The sequence below is a fragment of the Toxorhynchites rutilus genome, chromosome 3 (genome assembly GCF_029784135.1).
Source record: "Toxorhynchites rutilus septentrionalis strain SRP chromosome 3, ASM2978413v1, whole genome shotgun sequence".
Classification (NCBI taxonomy): domain Eukaryota; kingdom Metazoa; phylum Arthropoda; class Insecta; order Diptera; family Culicidae; genus Toxorhynchites; species Toxorhynchites rutilus.
Genome location: NC_073746.1, coordinates 57,966,120 through 57,978,288, shown reverse-complemented (window position 1 = coordinate 57,978,288; position 12,169 = coordinate 57,966,120). Strand labels below are relative to the sequence as shown.

The following is a 12,169-nucleotide window of genomic DNA, read 5'->3' as shown; positions in this document are numbered from 1 at the left end:
GTTGTTGGTGAGTGAAACGCGCTCAACATCGGGAACATTGCATTGAAATTAGTTTTCATTGATTATAAAAATTTCATGATGTACAAAATTGAATCGGAAAGATTATGTTCTAGTTGGAGACACAAAAAACAGAACGGATAGTAATATATAATAAAATAATTTTCCAGCGCATGAGTTAACGTTGTTCGCAACCAGCGTTGCTTTATCCGATGACGATTATTCCTAGAGTTCCTGGTTCCTTTATTTGCTCGTCAAATGAACCGTTAAACTTTCTGTCACAGTTAATTCATGATGCCTTCTCATGAAAAAGTGATTTTTGGCGTATTGCTCTTATTCATCGAGAACATATATGCTCTAATGGTATTCCCAACCTTGTATTCTGCAGCCTCAATCTAATGGTTTTGGTGGTAAGTAGTAGTTAATAAACTAAGCTATCATTTGATGCCAAAACATTACCATATGGTTGCTTTACAAAGCCATGAAAAATAATCAATGTTGCTGTTCGATTTTTCGAACATTTGGTACGATACGGGTTGACATGTACTGCTAGTTGTTCACTATCTAGAGCAGTGGTTCTGAAACTATTTTGAGCAATAGACCCATTTTCCAGAATTGGTCAAAATTTAAACAAAACATTTTCTAGTTTTTGTCTTATTCATACGAAATTCTTTGCGGTTGGTTAACCTGTTATAAGGCCGTATAGTGCCACCTATTAGAGAGGGGGAGGAGTGTCTAACCACCGTGAAAACATTTATTGCGCCCTAAAGCTTCCATATACCTAATTTGTTTTCGATAGCTTGATTAATTCTCGAGTAATGAAGAAATTTCTGTTTCATTTATATGGCAGCCCCCCCTCAAAGAGTGGGGAGAAGTATCTAACCACCATAGAATCATTTATTGCACCCTAAAACCTCCATATGCCAAATTTGGTTTCGTTTGCTTGAATAATTCTCGAGTAATGCAGAAATTTGTGTTTCATTTGTATGGCAGCCCCCTCTTAGAGAGGGGTAGGGGTCTCAAACTGTCATGAAAACTTTCCCCAGCCCCAAAAACCCCTACAAACCAGTTTTCATGTCAATCGGTTCAGTAGTTTCCGAGTCCATAAGAATCAGACAGACAGACAGACAGAAATCCTTTTATATATATATTAGGCTGTCAAAAAAGTCCTGCGGTATTTCCGCGAGGTGTCGTTGTAAGCGCGTAGTTCTAGTTGTATTCATTGTATCGAGTCATACTATAGCTTGTTGGAAAGGTATTTTTGCGCGCTATAAGTCCTTAACAGTGTTTTGTTTGGTTAAGTCGTTCGTAAGTTATAGTGTCGCAAATATGGAGCAAAATAAAGAGAAAATCCGACATATTTTACAGTACTACTATGACAAAGGCAAAAATGCATCTCAAGCTGCCAATAAAATTTGTGCAGTTTATGGACCCGATACAGTTTCCATTTCCACCGCACAACGATGGTTTCAACGTTTTCGTTCTGTTGTAGAGGTCGTCGAAGATGCGCCACGCTCCGGAAGGCCTGTCGTCGAAAATTGCGACAAAATCACTGAATTAGCCGAGAAAGACCGGCATAGTAGCAGCCGTAGCATCGGCCAAGAGCTGGGGATAAGTCATCAAACCGTTATTAACCATTTGAAGAAGCTTGGATCCACAAAGAAGCTCGATGTATGGGTGCCACACACGTTGACGCAAAAAAACATCTTTGACCGTATCGACGCATGTGAATCGCTGCTGAATCGCACCAAATTGACCCGTTTCTGAAGCGGATGGTGACTGGCGATGAAAAGTGAGTCACTTACGACAACGTGAAGCGCAAACAGTCGTGGTCGAAGCCCGCTGAAGCGGCTCAGACGGTGGCCAAACCCTCATTAACGGCCAGGAAGGTTCTGCTGTGTGTTTGGTGGGATTATCAAGGAATAATCTATTATGAGCTGCTTCCCTATGGCCAAACGCTCAATTCGAACCTGTACTTCCAACAACTGGACCGCTTGAAGGTAGCACTCATGAAGAAGAGGCCATCTTTGATAAACAGAGGCCGCATTGTCTTCCATCAGGACAACGCCAGGCCACACACTTCTTTGGTGACGCGCCAGAAGCTCCGGGAGCTCGGATGGGAGGTTCTTTTGCATCCGCCGTATATTCCGGACCTTGCACCAAGTGACTACCACCTGTTTTTGTCCATGGAGAACGAGCTAGGTAGTCAGAAGTGGCCTGTGAAAATTGGCTATCCGAGTTTTTTGCCAATAAGGAAGCGAGCTTCTATAACAGGGGTATTATGAAGTTGGCATCTCGTTGGGAACAAGTCATCGAACAAAACGGCGCATATTTTACTTAAAACAGATGATTGTAACTAATTTTATGAACAAATGAAAATTCAAAAAAAATACCGCAGGACTTTTTTGACTGCCTAATATAGATATTGTTTAACCAAAAACTTCTGAAAGTATCTGGCAATACTCCAATTTGTTTTGGGATGCCAAAAAAGTACGTTATTAATGTGGGAGTCATTTTTATGTTTAAAAAATCGGGATTTCAGAGCGCCGGCAAAAAGTTCGTTGAACATGCAACAAGTTGATAAGTTTTTTACTGTAAGTATTCTATTTAGGATCTACTGTGTAAGTTCAAACAGTTTCTTCAATAAAAAATGGTGTGTTTGATGAAAAATTTAGATTTTATAATCGTTCTTTGTAAGCCTATATAAAAAAAACTATTTCGCTGCACTAGAGATATTGATTTAATTTTTGTATAACCAAAGGCACAATAAAATAAGCTTACAAAGCAGCGGCAAGCAGTATTTTTGGGGTTAACGAGCAGTGACAACTATTTTGCCACCAATTTTTTCAACTGCTTCAATAGTTTATTTCTTTATCAAATTAGATTTCTTAGATTTGTGTTCTTCCTCATGTAAGGCATTTTATATATTTAATTTCGAATTTCATTGAACATTTTCACAAGAACTTGGTTTGATGTTTGTGGAAGCAAACACGTTTTGCTGACGAGCAATGGCAATGAAAGTGTCTTTCTCAAGGCGTGTGAAGAATGAGTTTGGATTGAGTTTGCCAACAAGGGCCCTTCTTTGGACTAGAACTGCAAAAGATTAAAGTCTCTATAATTTAACACAATCAATCTATCAACATATTTACGTCTGATGTGTAAAACAGGGCTAATCAGTTATCATATAACGACACATTATACTTGAACTTGATGGGTGCAGGCATGTGCACCAAACCACTTTCTTCGGTGTTCAGTATTTTTTGGGATAACAGATCCGTCGATCCACCCACAATCACAATGAACTGCTTCGCAAATGACTAATGGGCTCCTGGCGTTGATCATCTCCGAGAACATTCGTGATCACAGCAGTGGCTTTTGTGCTTCTCAGTCGCAGCATGCTTCAAGAAATCCCTCAATTCTCCAATACACTTTATATCTTTACTAAATACTTTGTAGAAACCAACATGTTTAACGGTGCTCTGAGAAAGCCAGCTCAGTCTGGCCTCCCAATCTCCTTCGGTGAAATCAGTGATACCAATTTGAATAACTGTTTCAATAAATAGTGTTTGAAAAGTACAATAATAATACCTTCTACTAGAAATCAAGTTGGATCACGTAACACAACTTATACTGTACCTAGAAAGTTTCAAACAAGAACTTGTGTTAATTAATGGGGGTCGATTTTTGGACCTAATCGACCCCCAATAATAATTTTCGTTCATGTCGACCCCTGAGAAACCAATATCGACCTCAATGGGTCATAAGGATTGCGAAACAAATGTTCACTTCTAGTTTTGAGCCAAAGCGTCTTGAAATACGCTGCGCTTTGATGCCAATTTCGACTTGGAAACAATGCACTAATTCGTGAAAATTTAATGATCAAACGGAAAGCCAATTTACACAAGATCTTATCCAGGCAAAAGCAAAAATTATAAAAGTAAAACTCTTCAGTGAAAGTTTGGGTAGCCCTGAACATGGCCTTGGTTTTATTAATGTCGCTGATAGTGGTGGATTATTGTTCTCGCATAAATCTTGTTCTCTCGAGAACAATACATAAGCTTGCCGTTTATGTGTGTCCTTTTCGCCAATTCACATATTTGTATCACCACCACCTTTGACAACGCGTATAATCTAACGGATCATGGTATCCAATCGTACACAAACATTCTCCACCTATCTATATGAAAATCAACGCGTCTCAATTTTTCATCAAGCCATCGTTGTCGTCCGGTCGCTAGCTGAATAACTGATGAACCGTGAGTGAGACGATTCTATTATTTTCCACTAGCACCATTATTCTACGTTTCTTCACCACCTACTTTTGGAAACGCATGAAAACAACATCAACAAAAAGTAATATGATGCAAAAATACGAAAGCACCCACTGCCAGATGACATGAAAATCGATACGGTGCCACAACCGAAGAAAATTGAATCAGCGTGTGTGTTCGATCGATAGCGCGATAACACTTCTTCTGTGAAAAAGTGCCCCTGGACTTTTGGACTTGCAAGCCCATAACAAAAACACCTTCGGAAAAAATAGTTCTGAAAAGAACTGGTAAATTAATTTCTTCTACGAGGGAGAAACGGATCCGACGACGATTGATGTCCAATTCAGTGACACTGAAATCCATCGCAGATCGACACGAGAGCTGTTGACTGTACTTGGCGTATTCCCTTCTTGACGACAATCAACAGACTCAGGACGATACCGAAAGGGTACTGCCGGAAGGGGCCCCCTTTGTAGTCAATGTAGCCGGAAGGCTATCGCTGAACTTTTACGCCTAGACGTAGTGGTGATACACTAGGTTGAATGGTGCACTGTTCGTCGTGTGGGAGTTCGTCGATGGTTCTCTGTTCAAACTTTTCGACCGAACTTGTGGACAAACGCCCTTCACACACTACGCCTGAATCAAAAATCTCCCGTTTCCGATGGTGGATTCTCCCTCGAGCTCTTTCTTTACATTTTTTTGTTGACACAATTTTATTTACTTCCCTATTTAACAAAAGTTCTTTACTATTGAAAAACAGTAAGGTAAAAAGGTAATAATATTTTGAAAACAATCAATCAACAATAAAAAAAAAACTAACGATACTGTAACAAACGGTTAGAGTTATTTGTTTCAAGGAGGCTTTAAACTTTGCAGTTCATTCTCCCTTAAAAGATTATGATTAGTATGAATTGCCTTTTGATAGAATGATACGCTGTAAACCTATGGTTAGTCTTCAGAATGCAACTCGGTGCTGATGCGCAACAAGATTTTCGTACCCAGTTGAGCTCCCACTCCTTGTGCACACATGCGCTCTGGCGAATGAGCACGCTCCGAAACACAGATGAAATGTTTGGTTGTCAGCGCCGTTCTTACGCAGAGATTTGCGCCGTATTTCTAACGGGGGTTAAATAAAAAATGAGAATTTTTTCAATACCTTTCAGTAACTCAAATAAAGAGCGTAAAACTTCTCGCCTTGTCCGGCCAGAAGTACGTCTTCTGGCCGGACAAGGCGTCTTCCCATTACGCCAAGAAGACGCTGGCGTATCTTGAGGAGAAAAAGATACCGTTCGTATAAGATCGTAACCCAACAAACTTGCCCCAGTGCCGCCCAATAGAGGATTTCTTTGTGCCCTAGAGCCCTAGTGTATAAAAACAATTGGAGGACCAAGGACACGAAGCAACTGACTACAAGAATCCGGAATTGTATCCGGAAAATGGACGTAAGTGCCGTACAACGTTCTTGTGAGAGCATCGCGACAAAGTTGCGTCGAACAGCAGACCACGGCCCTTACCCAAACATTCACTGACATTGTGTGTGTGTGCGTGTCTGTGTGTGTGTGTGTGTATGTGTATGTGTGTATGTGTATGTGTGTATAGAATGAGACGCGTATCACACAAGTGAGAATAAATGTTTAGTATCTGAGTTCTGCGCCGGGTACATTTTGCGCTGTCGTGCTCTTCGCACCAAGAGAGAATACGAGTTTTCTTTGAGCGCGTGCTGAAGAAAAATTAAACTCAAGCGCAGCGCTGCGTTTGTTTTCTGAAGACTGCCTATGGTTGTTTTCTACTTCAGTCACTCCTTTTGGTCAACAGCTTTGAGATCTATCCAGGAATGATAGAGTTATGAGCATTCGAAATCTTTCATTATTTATTACATGTTGAGTTTTTACATTTTCCTTTTAGTTCCCATATCTTCATGTTAGACGTAATTCTACGTCAAAATACACAGTGATGTAATAGAGACGACACTGTAACATGATTCAGTTCAATTCTAGTTTTTCTACAAGGAATTTTAGATGTTTCCAACACTTCGATATTGCTTCTGATCTCTTAATTGAATTCTTGAAAGATTTCGACCATAAATGGTGCCATAATGGCCCAGTATTTTTATTTTTGGCGCAGTTCCGGCGTATTTGGGAGGTCCAGATCTTTCGCCACGAAATCGACAACATTTGCCTTATACCACTTTAACACGTTCGTCGTGTAGTAGCATGTGGCCAGAAGATCGCCACGTGAGGGAGAAACCGTTTTTGGATACATTCTTCCAAATACACCTGTCATGAATAGATTGCGGTAACGAAAGGTGTACTACGCTTTCTGCAAGTACAAATCCCTTGCCAAATTAAGAACTTCTTGGCGAACTCCGACATTTTCTGTGTCCGGAGGTTCTTAGGAACATCCAACTTATCCTTGGCAGTCACATCTGAAATCTGGTTGAAGACTACCGAAATCTGGTTGAAGACCGCCTTCACATATGCTTCGTCATCCATTACGGAGCAGCATGGTTTCGTTAACTTATGGTCGCACAACTTCCAGGCACGGCTTTTTGCGACCGTATTCTGTTTATCGTCACGGTTTAGGGACTTCTGAACCTTAAACACAGGTGGTCCAGCTTGAGTTTTGGTATTCTGTACTAAAGTCTTGCTCACGTGCAACTTTTTAGCCACATCTCGAACTGAGGCGTTCGATTTCCGTTTGAAGACCACAACCACACGTTTGGGATTTTTATCGTTGACCTGATGGCTTTTTTCTTCGGATCTTGGCTTCCGATCAATATTCAGATGTTTTTCGAATCATTTTATGATACTACTTTTGCGTATCTGATAAAATCAACTCACAGAGCGTAAACACGTGTACACAATAAACTATGTCTACGCAAAATATTAATTAAATTTTACCCAACGGATCAAAAGTTGGAGCAATTTCAGTGTGTGCGGATTTTAAACGGTACACCCTTCATATCGTAACATTAGAAGGCGGTGCCCTTTTGTTAGATGACCGGAAGAGATATGTCGGGACGTATTAAGTTAGGACTGAATGAGTCATAAAGATTTCCAGAGAACTGATTCGTCGAAAGCTTCAACGCACTGTACTTCTACTTCAAGGAACAGCAATGTTTCATGATTCTGAAGCGCATAATTTTGTGTAAAGATTTATCGCACTTTTTTAAGATTCAGCGCATATGTTAATCGATAAAGGCGTTAAGAATAACACCATATATATATCTTCTTCTTCTTCAATGGCAGAGGAACTTCGCCGTCTCAACGTAGTATTACTTGCGTCATTTTTTATTAGTACTTAGTTGAGATTTCTATGCCAAATAACACGCCTTGAATGCATTCTGAGTGGCAAGCTCTAGAATACGCGTGATCACAGTGCAAGTCGGAGGAAATTTCTTTGACGAAAAATTCCCCCGACCAGAACGGGAATCGAACCCGAACACCCGGCATGTTAGTTATGACGCTAACCACTCGGCCACGGGAGCACACCCATATATATATATATGAAACAGAATTTTCATAGCATGTTGTCAAGCAATGTTAAGAAAGGATCACGACCTACCAGTTCATCCAAATCCAAATCCAATCCAAATTCCTCTGGTTATTTCGTGTGGTCTATATGCTGATGTGATTAAACGATTATATTTTATCCAATTCAACATCTTTATTATTATTTTACGTCGACTTCTCTTCTAAAGGAAGAAGTAATCAGCGGTTTTTCGTCCCAGAAAATCCCAACAACGCCAGCTGGGGATGAACCCAGGTCAGTCGGGTTGTGAGATTGTTACGCTAACTACACAACCCGACCGACCTGGGTTCAATCCCACCTTCGGAAGGGAATTAAAGCTGAGTTGTTGAGTCTGTTAAGTAGGAACAGGTACAGTCGTCTCCCTGGGGTCGATGATCGGCACTGAAGTGGCGGAAATAAACCGACGAAAAATAAATTTTACTCAACGAAAATGTGACTGAATTACTCTGAATAGTCTTAAGTTCTGTCGGTAAAATCGCGACGGCTGCCAGCAGAGAAAATTGAGCCAAAAAAAAAGTGGTAACACTGCAGTCGTGTCCAATTCATCAATTTTCGCAATCCCATCAGTATTTGTCTGGCTTCCAAGAAACGATGAAGTTCGGTTATTTAGGTGCTAGAAGACGGTCATTAAGATCTATGAGCTGATTTATATCTATGGACGGTTTTTGTTCCGTACACTACAACGGTACGAAGAAACAAAGGAGCGTCTGAGGTCGGCACAGCTGCACAATGTCATCCATGCCGTTCGTGAACGCGTTCGGCACAACCCTGTTTGCAAACGAAAGTGTTTCCAAGCGCAGCATAATTCGTATTTTGCGTGAAGATTTACAGCATGGTGCGTACAGGAGATGTGTGAACCATTTATTGACGTCCAAATTGATACAATACGATACATACGATTGGAACGAAACAAAACAAATCCTAAAACAGTTCTAAAACGTGGCTAGCAGCAAAACTACCAGACCCCATCACCCCAAATGATTGGCCATCCGACCTCAATCCACTGGATTATTCATTTTGGACCAAGTTGGAGGAGCACGCCTGTTCTCATGGAAATTTGCAATAGTAGAAGAATACTATCGGAAAAGGATTTCGCGAATTTTTATTTGTAAAAATTCGTGCAGCGATTGACGATTGGCTTAAGCGTTTACGGCCCCACGTGAAAAAGAGGGGGACTATTTCGAATAATGTTGTCTCTATTTCTGAAGCTACGGTTCAATGAATGATTTCAACGTCAGTTGCATTTTCAGTGTATTAAAAGCAAAACAGTTAGGTTCATATAAAAATGTCCCGCATTCACCCATGAGGTTATGCGTACACATCGAGACATCTGAAAACAGATAATAACAATGTCAAAAACACGCGCTCGTGCGCCGCTCTAAAAATAGTTACACCTTAAAATAAAACTTCTAATTTACATGACCATATCATATGTATAAACAGAAAGATTAAATCACTGTACTAACAGTGGAGTATTTTTAGGAATTGTCGCTGACTCTAGCGTTATGACTTTTTCACTCGGATCTAACGCCACTCCCAATCGCGAAGACGTGTGGCTCATCTTTGCTTGTGGTTCACTTTTCTCGTGATGTGAACCGACACATTTGTTATCACGTTTTATGAACTAAATACACCCTTCATTGAATTTATGTTTAATTCGTCCTTCGTCTACTTCGACTTTCAAAAGGCAACCTTCCAAATCTGCAAAAAAGTGTTAAATCGTACACCAAGAAGTATAGATTATATCTCTATTATTGTTGAGGGTGTAATATATTCCGATCGCTTGCATCAGTATAGTACACAATATACTGCCGTTCTACGCATAGTTGTCCCATGTTACTTTTTGACGATTTTCACTTTTCTTCATAAAACGTTGTTTTTATGCATAATCTTACGGAAAAACACAAAAAACATGTAGTTTATTCCCAACTTTTAAAAAAACAACATCAAGTTCAATTGTCCCATGTTGATATTCTATTCATAACTGTCCCACCATGTATTTTTTGTAGATCCATATCGAATAAGGTGGTTCAAGTACAAGAATTTCATGTCACGCTTTCAGTAGGCCTAATTTTTTGGTTTGGAAGAACGAACTAATTCTCAAACAAATAAGAAAAATTTTAACAGAACACGTGTACACCTTGCTAGCGAATGCCTAATAACAATGAGATTTATATTCTGCGAAGGTGTTGCAGATCACTCATTTATTCATAAAACGATGTTTCTAAGCATAATCTTTCGAAAAAACACAAAAAAAATTATTATTTGTTCCCAATATACCAAAAAACAACATCAAGTTCAATTGTCCCATGTTGATATTCTAGGCATAACAGTCCCACCATGAATTTTTAATCCCGTAATCAAGCTCAATTGATTCAGTGAGAGGATCTCATCACATTTCATTGAACAATAGTATAATGCTTATAAAAAACCCGGTGTACTGCTAAATTGAAATGCTTAAAACTTTTGGTAGACAAATATGCGAGAAAACTTTGATTGCGTTTTTCTTAGTTGCTGATTTTGGAACATGGGACAACTATGCGTAGAACGGCAGTATACCTGTTCACAAAGCGAGTGGATGCATTCGAAACTCGCGTGGGTGCTTGAAGGTGACGACGAGAGTATATTTTGATGAAATCCAAATTACGAAGGTTTCACAACCTTCCCTCGGGGGTGGACTTACCGAGTAAAGAAACGAGCGAACGTGGGATGTGTCTATGGTCACCGCTTCGACTGCAATATCCAGTCCTCCTCCAGATTGACTGCTTACTCTCCTTCCATGTGTCTTCTATTCCGACAGCTACACAAACGTGCACAGGGAAGTGCACACCAGTCCATGGTAAATGAAGTGTCACAAATCACACACTGTACTGAACCACGTTACGAAATGTACCGAAAAAAAACTTTCAAAATAACTTTTTTTTCCGCTAGCTGGGTAATGGTTCGCTTTCCTCGGAGACAAAAGAAATACGCCCACGCTGTGCCCTAGACAAGTGGCGCCGATGTCTTGTTCATGCGTCTTATGTTTTGCACTATTTCCGTGTGACGCGTCGGATAAGATTATTTACATAACACCAAGTCTATTTGTTAAATTATCTATCAATGAAAACAAATCAATAATTTATGTAACTTCTTATGTTTCTCCTGTTGATGGAGCATCTAAACGCAATTTGTGCAAGGTTAATTTGTTATACACGTTACGTCATACGAGCATGATTTGCCACGTAGATCTAAGGGACACATATTCTCATTACTCATTCGGATTGAACATTACTTAAGCACACTTCTATCGTAAATGTATGCGGCTTTAATCGATTTACGTACAAATGTTCAGGTCTTTGCGACTACACCCACATAAGCTATTCAAAATTCAAGTGACTAGTGTGGGGCTGCTCCAAAAAAACAAACATATGTATTTAAACATTTTTCACCAGTTTCAACGACAAAATATGTTTCCCAAATTTTGTTTAAACAACATATATTCGAATCTGAATAATATCGATTGTATATCCACCCTCTCTCGACACATATGCAACTGATTCATACCTGTTTAAATTACTCCTTCGTCCCCCTTCTGTGATGTTGCCGTCCGATTGCAATCTGGACGTCATTCTCATCGCACCTGTGATGATTTTAAAAAGCCGACAATCGTACTCGCTTTTTCAGGTGCACAGAGGGGGGAGAAGCTGTGTAGGGACAAGCCCGGAGCATTATTTGCTGCCTACCGACCTCCGACTGTTCATTTTCTTGCGAAATGCCTCTAGATCAAAGCGATGATGATGGCATCAATAGGTAATTTCTCACCAAGAGTTGCGTTGGATTTCTACTATGGGTACAAAAATGGATGCTAAAATAGAATATCGAGGACTCTAGGTGTACTATTTTGTATCTCAGTTGCATTTCGGGTATGCTGTTATGGGTTTTAAGCTAATGAAGGATGATAAAAAATGCGCACACAAAGGGCCTGGCCGGGTAAGGGAGCAAAAAGTGCCCCCAAACCAAATCAGCAGCTGTATGGCAAATATTGTATAGGATATTAACTAAGGAATTTTGAGGGTTTATTTGAACCTCTATGTGGTTTGAGATAGGATCTATAGTGAAAAACGTATTTTTTCATTTATTTCACGCCATCCTCAAAAGCTTCGAGGTAAAAATTTGTAAATAATACTGAATCTTACTACGTTGTATCAAAAAAAATTATCAAAAAAAATTTTATCAAAAATTTACATACTAAAAAAAATAGAAATTTTGAATTTTTTTTTTTGGGATTTAGAGATTCAGTACTACTTAAATTCATATTTAAATGTGTTCCTACGACTTTTCTAGATATGTGTGATTTTTTTCAGTGTTGCGCGGTACAAAAAATATAT

General features: G+C 39.6%; 1 long non-coding RNA gene across 1 annotated transcript in view; it reads right to left on the bottom strand.

Annotated features, from left to right (window-relative positions):
- Window positions 1–10,942, bottom strand: part of LOC129779064 (uncharacterized) — a 48,505-nt gene extending 37,563 nt beyond the window's left edge. Inside the window, exon 1 of the long non-coding RNA XR_008743554.1 lies at window positions 10,483–10,942. This is a non-coding gene — a long non-coding RNA (uncharacterized LOC129779064). The remainder of the gene's footprint in view (window positions 1–10,482) is intronic.
- Between the last annotated feature and the right edge of the window lie 1,227 nt (window positions 10,943–12,169).